The following is a 19,994-nucleotide window of genomic DNA, read 5'->3' as shown; positions in this document are numbered from 1 at the left end:
AATCATCTTATCTTGCAAAACTACGTTTGAATCTCTGAAATTTAAAATTTGAATTTTTCAAACGACCTCGGATGGAAAAACTTCCTAAATGAAAATTGTAGATATAGAAAAGTTATGAAACTTTGTAGTTGACCACTTTTTGATTTGAATTCGTTTAGGGCCTCAAACAAGCAATTTACTCTCGGTTTAGTATAATATATGAGGATAGATAACGGAATCTAGACACAAGTGATAGTGTAGTGCAGTGGTAGAGCAGCAGACACGCGAGGGAGAGGTCATGAGTTCGAATCCCGCCGGTCGCGTTAGCCGCAAAATTTGCACAAAAAATGCAGCGACTTTGATGGAGACGGGCGGGCGCTGGCCGGTGGCCGCCTCCCCTGATTTTTTTTGCTATTATTTTGGGTTTTTTTTTTCGTATTTTCATTTTACCGAGTGTAAATCTTTGCCGATGGCTTTTCCGGCACTCGGCAAAGGCTTTACCGAGTGCCTGAAAAAAAACACTCGGCAATGGCTTATTTGCCGATTAATTTTTTGCCAAGTGCTCTTTGCCGAGTGCGGCACTCGACAAAGCCTTTGCCGAGTGTATTTCAGGCTTTGCCGAGTGCCGTAGGTGCGGTCAACGCCTACGGCCACGCCTGGTACTCACGCTGTACGTGTTGTTGTACACGGAGGAATAACAAATTAAGGAAACTATGATGTGGTCACGCAAGGATAGACCTTAGTTCTTTTTCCACTTCATGTTAGACATTTATGTATGTATGTCTGTCTGTCTGTCGAGAATATTAAGGAAACTATGATGCGTGCAAAGAGGAGGTTCTGCACTACAAATGCTGCCAATAGTTCTCGGTATACAGTCAGTATTTTAATTTGTATAGTCTAGAACACTGTTCTAAATTTGAAGCCTGAGATCCTAAAATGTGCCGCTACAGTCCTGCTTTCCATCGAAACAGAGTAGATAACATCAAGCTGAACACTATTGCTGAAACCTACTTGAACCGAGAGGAGGTGCTGTTTCTCACGAGCAATGCAACATGTACAACAACCGATTTATTTTTGCAACATCCTGATGAAACACTTGCAACATACGTCCGAAACAGCTGAAACACTTGCAACATACGACTGAAATACTCATAAATTACGATTATTCTGTCGGTTCCAAAATATCCCGACAGAAAAATACGAAAACCCACATAGTAATTGTATGATTTTTCTGTGCGTGACAATACACACACAGAAAAATCAGCACTCACAGAAAAATACAATTTATTATGTCGGTTCTTTAAAAACACACAGAAAAAATATATGCACGCATAGAAAAAATATATGCACGCATAGGATAAATAAAAAAACAAAGAAGTCCTAACCCTAACGCACCGGCCGCCGCCCCCAAACACGCTCGCACACACGCACTCGCGGACTCGCTTGCTCGGCTCTCCTCACGCACGCATGCACACGCTGCGCTGCCGCCGCAGCTACGCACGCCCCCCTACCCCGCCGCCTTCTTCTTCCCCGGTGGGCGGCCGCCCTCCCCTCCCCCTTCTTCACCCGGCCCCAGCGCCCCTCCTCCCCCGCCGGTGCCCCGCCCCTCCCCCTTCTTCTTCCCCGGCGGGCGGCCGCCCCTCCCCTCCCCCTTCTTAACCCGGCCAGATCCGGCCCTCCCTCTCCCGGATCCGACCGGTGGCTGCGGTGGTGGTGGTGGTGGCCGCCCACGGGGCGTGGTGGTGGCGGCGGCCCTCCCCTCACCCTTCTTCTCCCCCGCCGGCGCTCCTCCCCTCCCCCTTCTTCTTCCCCGGCGGGTGCCCCTCCCCTCCCCCTTCTTCACCCGGCTGGATCCGGCCCTCCCTCTCCCGGATCTGGCCGGTGGCTGCGTTGGTGGCGGTGGTGGTGGGCGGCGGGGCGTGGTGGTGGTGGCAGTGGCCCTCCCCTCCCCCTTCTTCTCCCCCGCCGGTGCCCCTCCCCTCCCTCTTCTTCTTCCCCAGCGGGCGCCCCTCCCCTCCTCATTCTTCTTTCCTGGCGGGTGCCCCTCCCCTCCCCCTTCTTCACCCGGCCGGATCCGGCCCTCCCTCTCCCGGATCTGGCCGGTGACTGCGATGGTGGTGGTGGTGGCCGGCGGCGGGGCGTGGTGGCGGCGGCCCTCCCCTCCGCCTTCTTCTCCCCCGTCGGCGCCCCTCCCCTCCCCCTTCTTCTTCCTCAGTGGGTGCCCCTCCCCTCCCCTTTCTTCACCCGGCCGGATCCGGCCCTCCCTCTCCCGGATCCAGCCGGTGGCTGCGGTGGTGGTGGTGGTGGGCGGCGGCAAGGCGTGGTGGTGGCGGCGGCCCTCCTCTCCCCCTTCTTCTCCCCCGCCGGCGCCCCTCCCCTCCCCTTTCTTCTTCCCTGGTGGGCGCCCCTCCCCTCCCCCTTCTTCTTCCCCGGCGGATGCCCCTCCCCTCCCCCTTCTTCACCCGTCCGGATCTGGCCCTCCCTCTCCCAGATCCGGCCGGTGGCTGCGGTGGTGGCCGGCGGCAGGGCGTGGTGGTGGTTGTTGGTTGTTGTATTTTTTATGTGCAATCTGTGATGCAAATTCCCATTTCCTAAATCACTGTGATTATTGCAACAAAAATCACCATCTTTCGGCTCAGATTGCACCACAAATTTAGTTTTATTGCATTTAGAGTATGTTTTCTAGTGTAATTTGTTGTAGTCAATGCCATTTGGTATCTGACTTGCTGTCATTCTTTGTGATTGTGTGTCTCGAAACATGGCAGAATACAAGGGGGAACGGATCTTGCGACACTGGTTGCTTATTTATGAGTTTCCAGTTACTATATGCCCATTTACATGTTCTGATTGTTCTAATGATCATGACTGAAAAAAACTGATGATTGTTTTTTCTTAGCTAGTTAGCCAGCTAGGTGTAATTTATTTTCTGAATATAGTTTTTTGTTTTTCTTAGCTAGCTAGCCAGCTAGTGTAATTTGTTTTCTGAATACAGTCTTGCTATTATTATTGGAGTTCACTTGATTGGCCTTTCTGCTAGTGGCATCTTGACTGAAAACTGATGTGAATATACTATATATTCACATCATGGAAGAAGGAAGTATACCGATTCCTAAGGGCCCTGGACCTCCTTGTCTTGTTTCATTTCCGCCTTTTGAAAAAAGAACATTCACTTCAATGGCTAGATGCTAGTCAAATGGTGATGCAAACTGTAGCTTTGGGTTTACCTGTTGCTTGATGCTACCACTTTCATTGTGCACATAAATTGCCTAATGTTACATTATCGGGTCCAAATCCTGCTATCATATAATTTTGGGTTGCTGAAAGCAATTGCTTCATGGAAATGGTTTCATTTAATGCAGCTTTCATATGTCATCATTTATCTGTAGCAAACTAGGAACTAGCACCTTCTTTTTTGGTTTGTGTTTTAATGACTACTGGGATCAATGTATTAGTTAGTTTTCTCTTTAAGAAATGACCAGACACTGTGACACATCATTGTGCTGTCTATACAAGTTTATATCATATATAGTACATCACAATTTATGTTATATGCCTGGGTCACTAAATTTGTCATACAAAAATTTGAACACTGTGTAGTAGAAATGTATAATTAAGCACCAGCTACTTGTATGATGTCAAGCTAACAGTATGGTACAAGGGTGTATGGAATTGCTGTGCTGCTGCTACATACTCTGTCTTAACTTACCAACAGATTGCCTCCATGCTCCTAATTGACATCTTATGGTTTTCCCCACTCAAATAATGCTGGGTCAACTAGCCACATGTATTTATCTCTGTATTTATCTGTATGAAGTGAGTATGACATGACCACAGGTTATATTCTATTTATTTCCTTAAGTACTTTTCTTTCTAACACTTGTGTATCTTGTAGGGATTTGGGTAACTCAAATTTGTCAGGTAGTCTTGTTCGTGAACTAGGTCACCTTGAGCACCTGCAATATCTATGAGTATGACAAAACACTACTTTTTATTTTTACAGTCAAGGTGTGCATAAAGTTGATTTGCAAAATAAAATAAAATACAATAAAAAAAATGCTATGACAACAGATAAACAAGAAAATGTCATGGTCAATTTGCATTTGATGGTGAGTGACGAATATAGTTTCAAATAGTTTCAATTCCTTGACATGTCAGAAGGTAACTAGCTTAATCCTTCTTCCATGGTTTCATTTGTATTTCCCATTTACTACCTAGAACAAAGTTGTGCTTACTACCTGATGTATGCCAAGTTGATATTATCTTGCTTACTGTGCTTTATTTACAGGTCGATAGGAGCAGCAATGAAAGAGCTAAGAGATGCTCATTTTCATTGGTAGCAACATCGATCTGGTTGTCAGCATAGTAGTGCAATAGTTATCAGTAGTGAAATTCATGAACTGCTGAGATAAGATGGTAATGCTTTTGAATGTATTGATGCTGAAACATTTGGACATCATCTACATGTAGCCCGGATGCTATGAATGAATGTGCTGAACATTTGAACTCCATCTTTATATGTTGTTATGAAATTACTGTATGGACAGTCCATATTTTAATATGTTGTTGCTATTGTTTCCAAATAATTATTGTATCCAATTTGCTGCATGGGTAAGTGTATATTATTCTGTCAGTGGTTTGTTAACTCCTGACAGAAAAATACAATTTTTCTGTGGGTTCACCTAACCTGACAGAAAAATACAATTTTTTCCTATGAGTGCATCTCTGCAACTCTGACAGGACAACACTAACAGAAAAATAATTTTTCTGTCGGGTTTTCTTTTTTCTGTGAGGAATAATGCACAGAAATTTTATGTTTAATCTGGCCGAACACAATTTTTCTGTGCGTGTAACACCCACAGAAAAATTGTTTCTGACGGCGAACTCACAAAACAATTGAATTTTTTGTCATTATATTTCTGTGTGTATTTTTCTGAGAGTACACCGTCAGAAAAATATTTTTCTGACGGTATTCGTATTTTTCTATGTGTTTTCGCACACACAGAAGAATGCGAGTTTCCAGTAGTGTATATAGATATGTAACAGATGGACTTGCTTTTAAGAAATGATTGATAATCAACCAAGACCAGAGTTCATATCCGAATCTTATTATTGGAGGCTTCAACCGAGGCATCACGTTAATTCTCATCGGACGTGCTAGAAAAAGAATATTCCTAAAAATTATTACAATTATCAAAAATATCTGGCCTTTAATTTCATAGATTCTAATCATCATCGATGATAATAGCCATTAGATATATTATAATTTATAAAAGAATTAAACTCCTATGTTATTATGAAAAATATATATGGTAACATCCTAATCTTGCACCTGAAAATTGGAGGATTTAACTAACGCACCACGTTAATTTTAACATACGCGCTAGAAAAAAGAGAAATCCTAGATATTCTTACAATAATCAGAAATATCTAGCCTATAATTTCATAATCATCATCCATTATAATAGTCAATGAATCTATTATAGATTATAAAAAATTACACATCTCCGCCATTATTAAAGATAAGTTAAAATAACCATCTAAATTTGTACATAAATTACCCATGAATGCTATAATGGAAAATAAATCATACTAACCCCCTAAATTATCATAAAAAATACCCACGGTTGCCATTATCTATATCTATATCTACGTCTATGTCACTAGTAGAGAACAAACCTTTGATCCAAGGGCCAAACTAGGCTCTAGTCCCAGAAAATATTGCACCCGGGACTAGAGAGACCTTTAGTCCCGGTTGGTGGCTCCAACCGGGACTAAAGGTCCCTGCCCAACGGCTCCTGCGCCAGGCCGTTGTGGCAGGGGACCTTTAGTCCCGGTTGGAGCCACGAACCGGGACTAAAGGTCAACCTTTACTCCCGGTTGGTGGCTCCAACCGGGAGTAAAGCTCTTGTCTCGGCTAGTGGCATGGCCCGGGACTAGAAAGTGAGCTTTAGTCCCGGTTGGATCCACCAACCGGGACTAAAGCCCCCCTATAAATCCTGCTGGCCGTCTTCTTCCTCCCCGAGCCCGCCCGAGAGCTCCAGTTCAAATTTAAGCAGTGTTCTTGCTCTTTCTCCATCCATTCTTCGATTCCTCCATCGATTTCTTCGATTGCTCCGTCGATTTTTCGGTTCTAAAGGTTACCAACTTCATACTCTCATGTTTCACCATTGTCTTATCTTATTTTGTTCACTATATATATATGGTTCTTTATTGTGGTTTCTTCATTTGTAAGCAATTTGAGCTCAAAATCACTTCAAGATTGCATATTTACATGAAGGAAGGTTAAAGTAGCTATTAAAAACTAGTATTCACCGTTCATTTGTAGCATGCATAGCACACTTCACTGTTTAGAGATATAGAGAATTTTAGAGTTTTTTTAATTCTATTTGTTTATAAAATGAGAAATTTATAGTGTATTAAAAAATGAGTATAGAGAGTAGATGGCAACTGCTTTCGGGTCCTCGGCCTCTCATGGGTTTCCAAAGCGACTTAGGCCGGGCCTCCCACTCATTGCATGCGGCAAGTGTTGTGATGAGACGAAGATTGTGATGGAGTACCGAGTGAAGAAGGAGGGTCCCAACAAGGGTCGCATTTTCTACAAGTGTCTGGATCACAATGTGAGTTATTTTATCATATTTAATGACTATGGTTAGTTTATACCTATTTTCATGATGGTTGTGATTAAAGTTCTAATTTTCTGTTTTAATTTCAGTGGGATGGCACTGAATGTTCAGGCTTCTACTAGGAGGAATAGTATGTTGAACTCATGCAAAAATATCTTGCACAATAGGCAGATATGGCAGCTAATGAGGCAGTGATCCAGCCGAAGAAGCCCAAAGATGTTGAACAAACGGGGGATCTATCTATTTTAGTTGGGATTGGTCGCGAAATCCTTGTGCTGCTGAAGTGTATTTTAGCTTTAGTGTTTTAGTGGTAGTTGGGATTGTCTACATTGTAGTGAGGCTTTCTTAAATTTATAGCTTTTATGGTGGTATGCATGTTGTATAATTAACTAATTATGTTCTAGGTTTTAATACGGTATTTATGTCATGTAATGCAGATGAGTCGGCATTGGATGTACAATGCTGATCGTCGCTCCCAAGAGTTCATGGACGGTGTGCATTCTTTGTTACATGCGGCCGAGGCAAACAAATGCGATGGTTTCATGTGCTGCCCATGTGCCGTATGTAAGAATACGATGGAATATGCTAACTCAAAGACTCTTCATTCACACTTGTTCAAGTCGGGTTTCATGCCAAACTATATTTGTTGGATGAAACACGGAGAAACCGGAGTTGTAATGGAAGATGGTGAAGAAGAACAATGGGCGATGATGACATTTTTGCTGAATATGGTGCCTTCAATGATACTGCAATGGGGGAAGCTGAAGAAGAGGTGGGGGCAAAGGAGAAGCCCGCTGAAGAAGAGGTGGGGGCAGAGGAGAAGCCCGCTGAAGAAGAGGTAGGGGCAGAGGAGGAGCCCGCTGATGATCTTGGTCAGGCCATTCGTGACGCACAAAGAGAATGCGAAAGTGAAAAGGAGAAGATCAAGTTCGACCGCATGCTAGAGGATCACAAGAAATTGCTATACCCAACTTGTGATGCGGGGCAGAAAAAGTTAGGTACCACATTGGAATTGTTGCAATGGAAGGCAAAGAATGGTGTATCTGACAAGGGATTTGCGGAGTTACTAAAAATCCAAAAGAAGATGCTTCCGAAGGATAACGAATTGCCTAGCACTACGTATGAAGCAAAACAGGTAGTCTGCCCTTTAGGATTAGAAATCCAGAAGATACATGCATGTCCTAATAACTGCATCCTCTACCGTGGCATAGAGTACGAGAAGTTGGATGCATGCCCTATATGTCATGCGTCACGGTATAAGATCAGGCGAGATGACCCTAGTGATGTTGAGGGCAAACGTCCCAAGAAGAAAATCCCTGCCAATGTTATATGGTATGCTCCTATAATACCACGCTTGAAACACCTTTTTAGAAACAGAGACCATACAAAGTTGTTGCGATGGCACAAAGAAGACCATAAGGTAGATAATATGTTGAGGCACCCTGCTGATGGGTCCCAGTGGAGAGCAATCGATAGAGAATTCCCCGAGTTTGCAAGTGACGCAAGAAACTTAAGGTTTGCTTTAAGTACGGATGGTATGAATCCTTTCGCGAGCAGAGCAGTAGTCACAGCACTTGCCCTATTACTGTATGTATCTATAACCTTCCTCCCTGGTTATGCATGAAGCGTAAGTTTATTATGATGCCGGTGCTCATCCAAGGCCCAAAGCAACCTGGCAACGACATCGATGTGTACCTGAGGCCACTAGTTGAAGAACTTCTACTTTTGTGGAACAAGCCAGGTGTACGCGTATGGGATGAGCACAAGTAGGAGCACTTTGACCTGCGAGTGTTGAGACTGGCGGTCTCAGACAGTGGGGAATTGGTAGGGGCCTCCGCCCGATCAGTGCGGTAATCGGGCGGAGGCTTTGGATGGGTTGGCTCGGTGAGTGGGCGTGCAAGGGAGTGACACGCAATGCAATGGTTTCATTAATACATTCACCAACCTCTTGCACTGTTACAAGTGTTCCCTATTTATAGGACCCAACTACTTCTTGACAGAATTTATTACAATGCCCCTCAACTGCTACAGTACATTCCTGGAATATTCCGCCACTAGTCTCTTGTTTACGGGGCAATCTTGACACTCCGTCTTCAAGTAATGGGCCTCCATAAGTGACCGGCCCACCGTGCCTCGGTCTTTGGCCCAGAGGCCTGTGCGTCTCCGATGCTGGCCTCCGTCTTCAGGGGCACGCCGCTTCCTACGCGGGTCTCTGCCGGTTCGGTTGGAGACCTCATCCGTAAGTCTCTACCCGGCCGTGCGGGGGTCATGCTGGCGCGCTCGCGCGGACCACGGGTGCCTGCGCTTAGGTACCTGCACACACTTAGGCAAGATTGTTTGTTTGATTAGTTTGGGGGTAGGGCGGCCTCCGCCTCTAGCGTTGGAGACGCCCGTCAGCCGAAGCAGGGCGGCGTCCGCCTGAGCGGCCGAAGATGCCTGTGCCCGGCCCGGGCGGAATCCGCGACACGCTCACCGAGCCTCGTGCAGCGCCCTACAAGAATGGCCAGGAAAGTTCCTTTAGTCAGCGCCAGATCTCCACCCTAAGACAGTCGAAGACGCCTTGGTGACACCTCGCCGTCGGAGGCCTTCGCCACCCGCCGAGGCTGTGTTACAATAGTTCCCCCCTTTTGAGACCACGGTTCGCCTGAGCGTGCTGTGAGCTCAAAACGCCATGACCAAAAGGCGTCCTCGGGGGCGGAGGCCACACGCATTGGCATCTCCGAGCGAGGCCCCGCTGCTTCCCCCCTAGCCCGCTCTGGCGCGGCCGCTAGTCTCGTTGAGAGTAGCCGTTGGGCAGCAAATCTAGCCGTTGTCCTATGCTGTGGCCGTGTTACACCATGTCAGTTTCTATTGTATACCTTGCGACTTCTTCAGAGATGACCGTTGTGCGGCAGGCGAATTCTCCAGAGATGACCGTTGTATGGCGGGAGCCGGACCGCCCACCCGCGGCCTATATAAGGGCGGGGTTGGTGGCAGGGTCCCCCCCCGCATTGCTCATTCACTTTCCTTGCCTCTGAGAAATCGCTCTCTGCTCTCTTCTCTTTCGCCTTTGCTGCTTTCGTGCGTTCCGTCTTTCTGCCTGCGTCTTGCACCTAGGCTGCCACCGCGGTGGCTTTCTTTTCCGCCTCCGCCCATACTCGTCGGCCCGCCTTCTTCGGACCCTATCGTCACCTTTTCGGTGTTAGGGCCACCGGCTGGGGTGCGCGTTTTGAGGAGTGCATGCTTGCCTCCGCCTCTGCGTTAGAATTTGAAAAGCTAGTGGAGGAGGATTTGGGGAGTGTCTCTGCGTCCATCGGAGACCTGATCGCTGCGGATTCCAGAGACATGGCGATAAAGTCATGGGATTTCGGCCCTTCCTCCATTACTGAAGAGGCGGTCGCGGAGATGGTGAAGGAATCGTGTTTTCCTTCTTCGAGGGTAAAAATCCCTCCGCCTGGCCAGACTATTCCGGAACTGGAGGAGGGATATGTGGTGGTGTTTCGGGATTTCTTCACCTGCAGCCTTCACCTTCCTTACGTCCCCTTCCTTCATCCGGTGTTGGAGACCTTTAATGTCCAGCTCCATCATCTGACTCCTACTGCCTTCCTTACGCTCAGCAAATTCTACTGGGCGTGTGTTTCTTATGGTGCCGAGCCGGATGTGGACACCTTCTGCGCATACTGCGAGCTGCAGAAGCAGCCGAAGAAGAAGAAGGAGGTGTGGGAGGGCAAGGAGGTGGAGTTGACCTACCAGTATGGTAGTTGCACCTTTGTGTCAAAGAGGAACCAAGGCGTAGACCGCCTGGAGATCTCTTTTTGCCAGAAGGGCAAGTAGGACCACGGCTGGCTTGAGCAGTGGTTCTATGTGAAAACCTACGGGGTCCGCGGCACTACCAAGGATGGTGTTGAGGTCGCAGAGTATCCATTGACTTCAAGAATGGAGGAGATGGCACCGCATACGCGCATGGATCCACCGGAGGAGGTGTCTCCGTCGAGGGAGGCTTGCGACCGGGCTTTTGCGGCAGCGTGCCGCTACTCCGGGGGCCACGACCTGGTGGAGGAGATTATGGCCTCCAACTACTGGCCCCTGGGCAAAGACAACCCAGCCTTTCGGCTGGAATAGGTGAAGGTTCCTATTTTTGGGACGGAGGCCGGGATCATGTTCCCCCACTTTGGGTAGTCTTTGGGGGAGGGGGTGATGGAGGATAGTTTCATCTCCGAGGTTGAGGAAGCAGCCATCGGATTGGTTGGCAAAATTTCCGAGCATGAGTACACATTTCGGAGAGCTATGGCAGGCACCATGCCGCGGCTCAATTGAGTTTTTGAGGAGGTCGGGATCGTCTACTAGGAGCGCGAGGTTCCCGCTGAGGTCCTAGCTTCAATTGAGAAGAAGAAGAAGAAGGCCTTCGTGAAGAATGTTATGGTGGAGGCCGAGTCCAAGAAGAGGAAGGGCGCTGTTGCTGCTTGGGCGCCTGCGAAAAAGAAGAAGAAGAGCGGTACTCTAGTGATCGCGCCGGCCGTGTCTTCTGCCGGTAGTGCTGGCGTTGCCTCTTCCAGCAGTGAAGACGTTCAGAGCTCCTCTGTCCCGTCAGTGGACGTGCGAGTCACGAGCGAAGAGGAACGCGGCTCGCCTAGGGCTCCGGTGGGCCCTGTGAGCGACGTTGTGAGCGGTGCTGGGCGCCCGAGAGCCAGCGCTGCTCTGGCGCGCACCTTGCATGGTGCTGCGAGTGTCAGCGAACAGGCTAGCACCGCCGATCCTATGCCCGACATTCTTGGCGGGCTATATTCAAGTTCTGAAGAGGGCGCGGAGGCCGCCTTGCAGCACGCCCCTTTGTCTCCCGCCATTGTTGCGCCTTCGCCCACGCCAGCGGCCGACGTCGGGCAGCCAGAGGCCGTGCTTGCTGAGCAGTCCCCGGCAGTTCGGTCTTCTTCAAGCCCTCCGCCCGCCAGGCCGCTGGCTGAGATCGGGCCCCTTGGGCCTTCACCGCATGATATGGCGGAGACTTCTGCCCAGGGGGCTCGGCAGGCGGCCCAGCCTGGGCTTTTTATGAGTAAGTTTGTTTGGTGCACATTTTTGTGTTTACTGTCTTCACCCGGTCTGTTTGTTTATGTATTGTACCAAGTGCTAATACCGTGTACTTGTTGCTTTGTAGGTGATGTCATGGCTAGACTCCTCACCCCGGAGGAGCGAGCGGCTGCTGCCGGCGTCAGTTTTGGTCCAGGGCAGCCGAGGCTCATGGCTCTGGGTCCAAGTGAGTGTAGAGTGTTTTTATTTTACTCGTCTTTTGGCCTGTTGTTATTGTCTATTTCTGATCGGCTCTCTGACCTGAGTTGTTGTTGTTATTGTTTTATGCAGGCTCCTTGGACACTTCTATCTCAGGGTGGGAAGAGTGCTATCTTGGGGTTCTTGGAGACATCGGAGGTGGTCTCTGGCAGTTGGTGTATGTATTGTGAGATTTGCTTTTCTCACCTTATGGTCTTGTGTTTGTTTGTTCTTCTTTGGATAGATCGCTTCAAACAGCATCTGAGGGACATGGATTTCTTCCAACTTCTCCGTGTTCATCTGGAACACCAGAGCTTGGTGTGTTTTTGGCTATTTCCCTTTTTTGGTGTATGTTCGCGTTTAGACTTGTTTTTGTTTCTATTGCTGATCGCCTTGGTCTTCTTCTTTTATAATCGCAGGGGTATCACACGGCCGTTGTTATGGAAGAGCGCTACACTCATGAGGTCTCCGACCGAGATACTGTGATTGAAGCGCTAAAGGCGGAGAAAGAGCGCCTGGAAGGTGAAAAAGGGGGTTTGTCCAACTCCCTTACAGCTCTTTGCCTTTCTCTGGTGGAGAAGGAACAAGAAAAGGAGGCTTTGAGGGCCGATCTCGCCAAGGCCCACGATGCGGAAGCTTTGTCCGCTGAGCAGGCCCGCAGGGCAAACGAGTTGATCGAGGGTCTTCGGTGAGAGCTGGCCTCCGAGAAGGAATCCGTGGCTGCAGTGGGGGAGCCGCTGTCTTTGACGACGAGGCGTTTGGACTCGGTCAAGGGGGTCCTTGCTTCAACCGTTGGCCATTACCGGGCCATCGTCGCCGAGTTCGGAGGCGAAACCTCCGCTCCTCCGGAGGAAGACAACGTCTACGCCCTCGCCTCCTGGCTGAAGCATCACCTTGCAAAGCTCCCTGGTCTGATCAATGGCTACACGAACTATGGGGCGCTGGCAGGAGTATCGAATTACGCCAAGCTTTTGGTGCGCGGCGGGTGTACGCATACCGAAAGTATTCCAGAGGGAGCGCTTCCGGGTCCGGAGGAGCTTGGTGAGACTTCTCTTGGTTTGCGAAAAACCTTGAGAAATTTCATTGGGTACTTTTGGGCTCCATTTGGGAGACCTGCCACCCGGAAATTGGCGAAGGAAAAGAGGGCGAAGGTATTTCTAGTCTTTGTAGCCGCTATTTTTGTCTCCTTGCTTTTTGCGAAGCTGTGAAGGCTTTCGTTGCCTGTGCCCCTGATACTTTAGCCTGTGCTATAGGATGCGCAGAAGAGTCTTACGGGCAGGCCTCCGTCAGTTCCGCGCTCGTCGACCGCGGGCGCTGCCTCCGCCACCGCTAGCGCTGCTGTGGGCACTACGATTGGCGGTGGTGATGGTCGGAGGCTGCAGGCGCCGTGCCCGCCCACAGTTGATGCGGGCTCCGTTTCAGGGACTTCTACCGCGGTCGATGCGCCGGAGGTCTAGGCTCTTTGTAGCACTTAGTTGTTTTAACTTGTATTTTGAAGTCCAGTTAGACTCTTGTAAATAAAGTTTATTTTGTTCTGAATGGTTTTGTGGGAAATTTTAACCTTGCGCAGGTTCCGAATCGGGAGCCTGCGCAAGATGTTGCACCTTTGACTCTCTACAATGACGGTATTTATGTGAGCGGAGAACTTTGGGAGTATTGGCGTTCGGCCTTTCCCCGCAGTGTTGCGCGCGACGTGTTTGAGTCAGTTAGGTTTGACATAGACGACGAGCGCGCTGGGCTTACTCGCGTGCTTGCTTGGCGTGGACCTCCGCCGCAGTAGTTTGGATTTTATTGCCAGTTTGTGTCCTGTAAGAATGCTACTTGACATTTTATGGAATACAAAACAGGTTCACTTTCTTGATTGTTTGTGCGTGGGCTTGTGTCTGTTGTGCTAGTTTACATATCTCGTCTAGTCCCGAGCTTGCACACCGTGGGCCTTTGCTTGGGCAAACGTGTGCGATATAGAGGTGGTGGCCAGGACCTTTGCCCCATGTTCTCTCCTTCTCTGTCATTGCTTGATGGCCGGGGTAGAAGTGTTGACAGTTTTTTGGCTGGCGGAGGCGTACTTGAAGTCCACCTGGCGAGGCTTGCTGAATCGGTGTGTGATCCGATAGGAGGTTTGGCGCAGCTTGTGCAGACGGCGGAGACTTTTGGTATTTATTTAGCTGGGTGTTTTAGCTGTCTGGTGGTATGGGCCTCCGACGCTGCACACCTGTGGGACATGTTTCATTTGTGGAGATGTCAGGTTAGGTCTCCGGCGTCAGGGGATGTTACAATATTTCGTGCGATATCCCCCTTCTTCCGTAGGCCTGCGCTGTTCATCACCATGCCATAGTTCCTGTCCCTTTTCCCACTGCCTCCGACCGTCTACTGGTGGCTCCGACTTTACAAGTTTTCGTACAATATCTACGGCCGACTTAGATATCTAAGGAGACCCCTGCCTCCATGGCCGTTGTTGTGGCTTGTGCTTGTGCTTTGCCTTCTTCCCCCCTTGCGCCTTATGCTGACTGAGGTTTTAAGGGCGTTGGGGGAACCCGTTTTATAGTGGTGTGGTGGCTTTTGGTTGTTAAATTTTTGGTGCATTGTTTGTTGGAACGTATCTTGGCTTTAATGGCCTATATCTTGGTTGTATTATTCGTGTCTTTTGAGATCTTTTGAAGTAAATAGGCCTAGTGCCTAAGTGACAGGGTTTTGTCAGAACTTGTCCTCGTTTTGCTATTTTCGATGGCGGAGACCTTCTTCCTGGTTGTAGCGCCATAATGGTGTTGCCCCTGATGCTTGGGTTGGTTTTTTGTTAATTTCGGAGGCCTGTTTTGGCCAAGGTTGTTTTTGCCTTGCTGCCTAAATTTGTTCAGGTCTTCATCAAGGTCGAAGGCCTGTTTGGCCAAGGTTGTTTTTGCCTTGATGCCTGAATTTGGTCAGGTCTTCGTCAAGGGTCGGAGGCCTGTTTGGCCAAGGTTGTTTTTGCCTTGATGCCTAAATTTGGTCAGGTCTTCGTCAAGGGTCGGAGGCCTGTTTGGCCAAGTTGATTTCTGCCTTGATGCCTGAATTTGGACAGGTCTTTGTCAAGGTTGGAGGCCTATATAGCCAAGGTTGTTTTTGCCTTGATGCCTGAATTTGGTCAGGTCTTCATCAAGGGTCGGAGGCCTGTTTGGCCAAGTTGATTTCTGCCTTGATGCCTGAATTTGGACAGGTCTTTGTCAAGGGTCGGAGGCCTGTTTGGCCGAGTTGATTTCTGCCTTGATGCCTAAATTTGGATAGGTCTTTGTCAAGGGTCGGAGGCCTGTTTGGCCATAGAGGTCATTTCAAATTGCTAATGCCTGTGGCCGGCGCTTTGAAAGGACCTATGCTTTTTTTGTCACCGAATATTGTGGCGCCAGAGTTGGCCGCTTTCGGTTTTGTACTTTTCAAGCGTTCTTTTTGAGGAATTACCTCTTTATACTTCTAGAGGATTTTTACATTGAGCCTGCCTTGTTAAAAACCTCACCTCCGCTTGGAGTTCCCCTGTGAGGAAAAGAGTACAGGCTCTTTTACATTTTTTGGGTTGAAGAAAAAAAACTGAAAGGTAAATGAACGTAGGGCCCTCCGCTTATTATTTGCGGAGGTTGCCCTTTGGTACATTGCCTAGATGTAATATCTGCGGAGGTTGTCAATATTCCAGGTGTCGGTTGTCATGACACCTTCGCTGTTGGTCAAGTGGAAAGAGCCCAGGCGGCCTGCTGCCGTTGCTGTGTATGGGCCTTCCCATTTTGGCTGCAGTTTTCCAACAAGTTGTGCATTGGGTTTTCTTGAGAATATGTTTTGACTGTCAATGTTTTTGCCCCCAGGGCCTTTGCTTTACTGAGCGCTAGGATCAGGCCTTCATATTCTGCTATGTTGTTTGTTGATTTGAATTCTAGCCTTGCTGTGTATTTTAGTCTGACGCCGGAGGGTGCTGTTAGGACGGCGGAGGCTCCTGCTCCTGCTCTGGCTTGGCCCCAGGCTCCATCCGTGAATGCTATCTAGCCTTGATTGGTTGGTTGTGCCTTGGGCTCTATTGAGGTGTCCAATCTGCTACAAAATCGGCTAGTGCTTGTGATTTGATTGCTGTTTAGGGGACATACAAGATACCAAACTGTGATAGCTCTGTAGCCCATTTGCCTATTCTACCGGAGGCTTCTTTGTTTCTGAGCAAGTCTTGCAGTGGTAGCGATGTTGGAACTGAGATTTCGTGGGCTTGGAAATAATGCTTTAGTTTTCTTGATGCCATCAGCACTGCGTAGGCAACTTTTTCTACCTCAGTGTAGTTTAGCTTGGCTCCGGACAGTGCTTCTGAGATAAAGTAAACTGGCTTTTGAGTTTTCCCTGATTCTTTTTCCAGCTCGTGAACTAAGACTGCGCTGACTGCATGGTCGGAGGCCGCGACATACAGCAATAGGTGGCTGTCTGATTCTGGGACGGAGACCACCAGTGAGTTTGCCAGATACTCTTTCAAGTTATGAAATGCCTCCAACTACTTGGACCCCCACTCGAAGTTGCCTCCGCCCCTTAGGGCTTGGAAGAAGGGTAGGCCGCATTCTGCTGATTTTGAGATGAATCTATTGAGCGCTGCTATTCTTCCCGTCAGCTTTTGCACTTCTTTCTTGTTTTTGGGCTCTGCCATTGTCATTATTGCTCTGGTTTTGTCTGGGTTCGCTTTGATGCCTTCGCTGCTTATGATATATCTGAGCATCTTCCCTTTTGTGACTCCAAATATACATTTTTCTAGGTTGAGGCCGAGGCCAGCTATCCTGAGGTTGACGAAGGTCTCCTGTAAGTCAGAGACATGATCATCCTTGTTCTTGCTCATGACCACTATGTCGTCGATGTAGGCTATGATGTTTCTATCTAGTTGTGAGCCCAAAACTTCCTTTGTCATTCTGGCAAAGGTTGCTCCGGCGTTTTTGAGGCCCTCTGGCATTCTGGTGTAGCAATATATCTCGAATGGAGTGGTGAAACTTGTCTTGTCTTCGTCTTCTTTTTTCATCTAGATTTGGTGATACCCAGAGAAACAGTCGAGGTGAGAGAACCTCTGGCATCTGGCTGCCTTGTCGACGGAGGCATCTATTCTTGACAATGGGAAAGGGTCTTTTTTGCAAGCTTTATTCAGATCTGTGAAATCTATGCACATTCTCATTTTGCCATTCTTCTTTGGTACCAGTACTACGTTTACAAGCCATTCTGAATACTTGACTTCCCTGATGACTTTTGCATCTAGCAATCTTTGCACCTCCGCCTTTGCTGCCAGGATTCTGTCCTCCGACATTTTTCTTTATTTCTGCTTTCTTGGTCTTATGTTTTCATTGATATCCAGTTTGTGCTATATGATGTCCCTGCTGACTCCCTAGAGGTCGGAGGCTGACCAAGCGAAGATGTCTTTGTTTTTTACTAGAGTTTCCATGAGCTCTTCCTCCTCTGCCTTGCTCAATTCTGAGCTGATTGTTACTTTTCTGTCTGGTAACTCCTTTTCTAGAGGGATCAGCTTTGTCTCTTCTTGACCTGCCATATCTGTTTTTCCTCTGGGCATATTCGGAGGCTCTAGTTCTTTGTCTGCCGACTCGACTGCATTGATGTTTCTTTGGGCTCTATAGATTGCTTTTTCTATGTTTCTTGCTTCTTTCTGGCTGCCTCGGACTGTGATAATACCATGGAGTGCTGGTATTTTCATGCATAGGTAGGCCATATGCGTTGAATTTGGTTGTGAATCCTCTGCCCAAGATGGCATTGTATGGGTAATACAGATCGACGATGTCGAAGGTTATGTACTCGGTTCTAGCATTTGCTTGGGTTCCAAATGACACTAGGAGTGAGATTTTTCCTAATGCTTGTATTTGCTTGCCTCCGAATCCTATTAAAGGGGATTCGGAGGGCTGTAGTTGATTTCTGCTGAGCTTCATTTGGTCGAAGGTATTTGCAAAGATGATATCTGCTGAACTGCCAGTGTCAATCAGTACTCTGCTTATCTCCCATGCTGCTATGTTGGTCTTGATCACCATTGCGTCTGCGTGAGGGTAGCTCTCTAGCTGGTGATCTTCTTCTATGAAGGTGATTGGGACTCTGGACCAATCTGTGTATTTCACTGGGCCTTGGACTGCTATGTTGTTTACTAGGCGAAGGTGATCCTTTTTATGTTTTTTTGTTTGAAACTCCATTGACGATCCTCCGGTGATTGGTAGTATCATGCCTATTGTTGGTAGCGGTCCATGGGGGTTGACTTGGTTTTCTGGGTTTGGCTCATTTTTTGGTGCTAGTGGTTGGTTGTGAGGTTGCGGTGGAGGCAGTTGCTGCATGTGGTGCTATTGCGGCAGAGGCTCGAACCTGATTTGGTTTTGTGCCTGTGGGTTTGTTTTGAGGTAGGTTATATGGGGAGATTTTGGGTTTATGTAGGTCAGGCTTGCCTCCGACCTGTAGTTACCCGCCGGAGGCTGCTGCAAAGGCGCTGGCCGCCATGCTGGTAGGAAGTTTGGGTAATAGCCAGAGGCCAGTGTGGAGGGATGTATTTGGGTTGCGTTTAGCACTGGGTACATTGGACAGTACTGCTGGTGGCTAGTTGTGTAGGTGGTGTTGACCTCTCTTGCGCTCTGCTGTGTCAGAGGTTGGGCAGTCTGCTTGTTCTTCATCCTTTCCTGTGTCTCTTTTGTCTCTAGACAATCTTTGGTGCTGTGTCCTGCGTTTTCACCGTAAAAAATGCAATATGGCCTGCGTTGTTTCTGGCTATTGTTTTTGTTCCAGTTTTTGCCTTGGTAACCTTGCCGACCTTGGTTCCTGGTCTGGGTCTCCGGCCGTGCTGGTGCTTCTAGTTGCCCTTGCTCGGGGTGAGGTTGACCCTCGATGCTGAGCACTTGCCCCTGGCTCGGTTTCTAATTTGATGCATTCTGGTTACTATAGGTTTTCTAGGAGTTTTTGCTGCTGTTTTGCTGTCTGTTTTGACCCTGCTCCTCCAGCCTTTTTCGGAGGTCATTGTCTGATCTGCAGTATTTCTCGAACTCGTCATACAACTGTTGTATGGAAGTTGGTTTCTTTCTTGCTAGGTGTGCAGCGAATGGCCCGATTCGGAGGCCTTTGATCGCTGCTTCGATGGCGATCTCGTCTGGGACGTCTGGTGCCTTCGCCTTTAGTTGCACGAATTTCCGAAAGTAGTCGTGCAGTGTCTCTCCCTGTATTTGCTTGCACTGGAATAGATCTGTGGAAGTCAGCGACTGTGCTGTTAGCCCCTTGAAATTTGCCAATATCTTGTCCCAGAGGTTTTCCCAAGAATAGACTGTGCTTGGTTTGAGCATAGAATACCAAGCCAACGCATCACCTTCGGCTACAATGACAAATGACTTTGCCAAGACGGCGTCGTCTCCACCGGTGGAGGCTACTGCTGCCTCGTAACTCACAATAAACTGATGGGGGTCTGTCTTGCCGTTGAACTTTGGTAGTGTGATTGGCTTGTACGCCGTTGGCCATGGCGACTGTTGTATGCCCTCAGAGAGTGGGGACTTGGGATCGATAGGCCTCCGCATCACCTGAGATGGCATCATGGTTGGGCTGATCACTGGTGGAGGTGTTGCTGTGGAGGCTAGGATTGCGGAGGTTGACGCTAGTACTGCATGCTGCATACTTAGCATCTCAGCATGTAGGACTGCCAACTGCTGCCTTATTTCTGCTGCTTGTGCTGAAGCTTGAGTAGCTTGCTGATTAGCTGCGAATGCTGCTACCATTCTGTCCCTCTCTTGTTGCGCTCTTTGAAACTGTGCTTGCAGCTGTTGCAGTTCTTGCTCGAGTGTTGTGCCTAGATTTGGTTGGGCCTCCGGATCTTGAATTTCTAGATCTTAGGGTTCCAGTGGTTGACCCTGGGCATCTGCTCTGGTGTCATCCTCCACTGGCGAGGTTGCGTAGGTGCTACGAGTGGTGCGCCTAGGCCTTCCTCTTTGACCCGTGGTCGTTGCTGCTCTAGTGGTGGTTTTTCTTTTCCCTGCCATCGTTGGTTTGCCTTGGCCAAACCACGGTGGGCGCCAATGTTGAGACTGGCGGTCTCAGACAGTGGGGAATTGGTAGCGGCCTTCGCCCGATGAGTGCGGTAATCGGGCGGAGGCTTTGGATGGGTTGGCTTGGTGAGTGGGCGTGCAAGGGAGTGACACGCAATGC

At 48.4% G+C, this 19,994-nt stretch overlaps 2 non-coding genes across 2 annotated transcripts; both read left to right on the top strand.

Annotated features, from left to right (window-relative positions):
* The first annotated feature begins 2,542 nt into the window (after positions 1-2,542).
* Positions 2,543-2,624, top strand: LOC136490434 (small nucleolar RNA Z196/R39/R59 family). Its single transcript, XR_010767721.1, has one exon. It is a non-coding gene; the product is annotated as a small nucleolar RNA Z196/R39/R59 family (small nucleolar RNA).
* A 57-nt stretch (positions 2,625-2,681) lies between these two features.
* LOC136490494 (small nucleolar RNA F1/F2/snoR5a) lies at positions 2,682-2,821 on the top strand. Its single transcript, XR_010767772.1, has one exon. It is a non-coding gene; the product is annotated as a small nucleolar RNA F1/F2/snoR5a (small nucleolar RNA).
* Positions 2,822-19,994: the final 17,173 nt, after the last annotated feature.

The sequence above is a fragment of the Miscanthus floridulus genome, chromosome 10 (genome assembly GCF_019320115.1).
Source record: "Miscanthus floridulus cultivar M001 chromosome 10, ASM1932011v1, whole genome shotgun sequence".
Taxonomy (NCBI): Eukaryota; Viridiplantae; Streptophyta; class Magnoliopsida; order Poales; family Poaceae; genus Miscanthus; species Miscanthus floridulus.
Note: the sequence above shows the minus strand (reverse complement) of the source record. Positions and strands in the feature narration are given on the sequence as shown.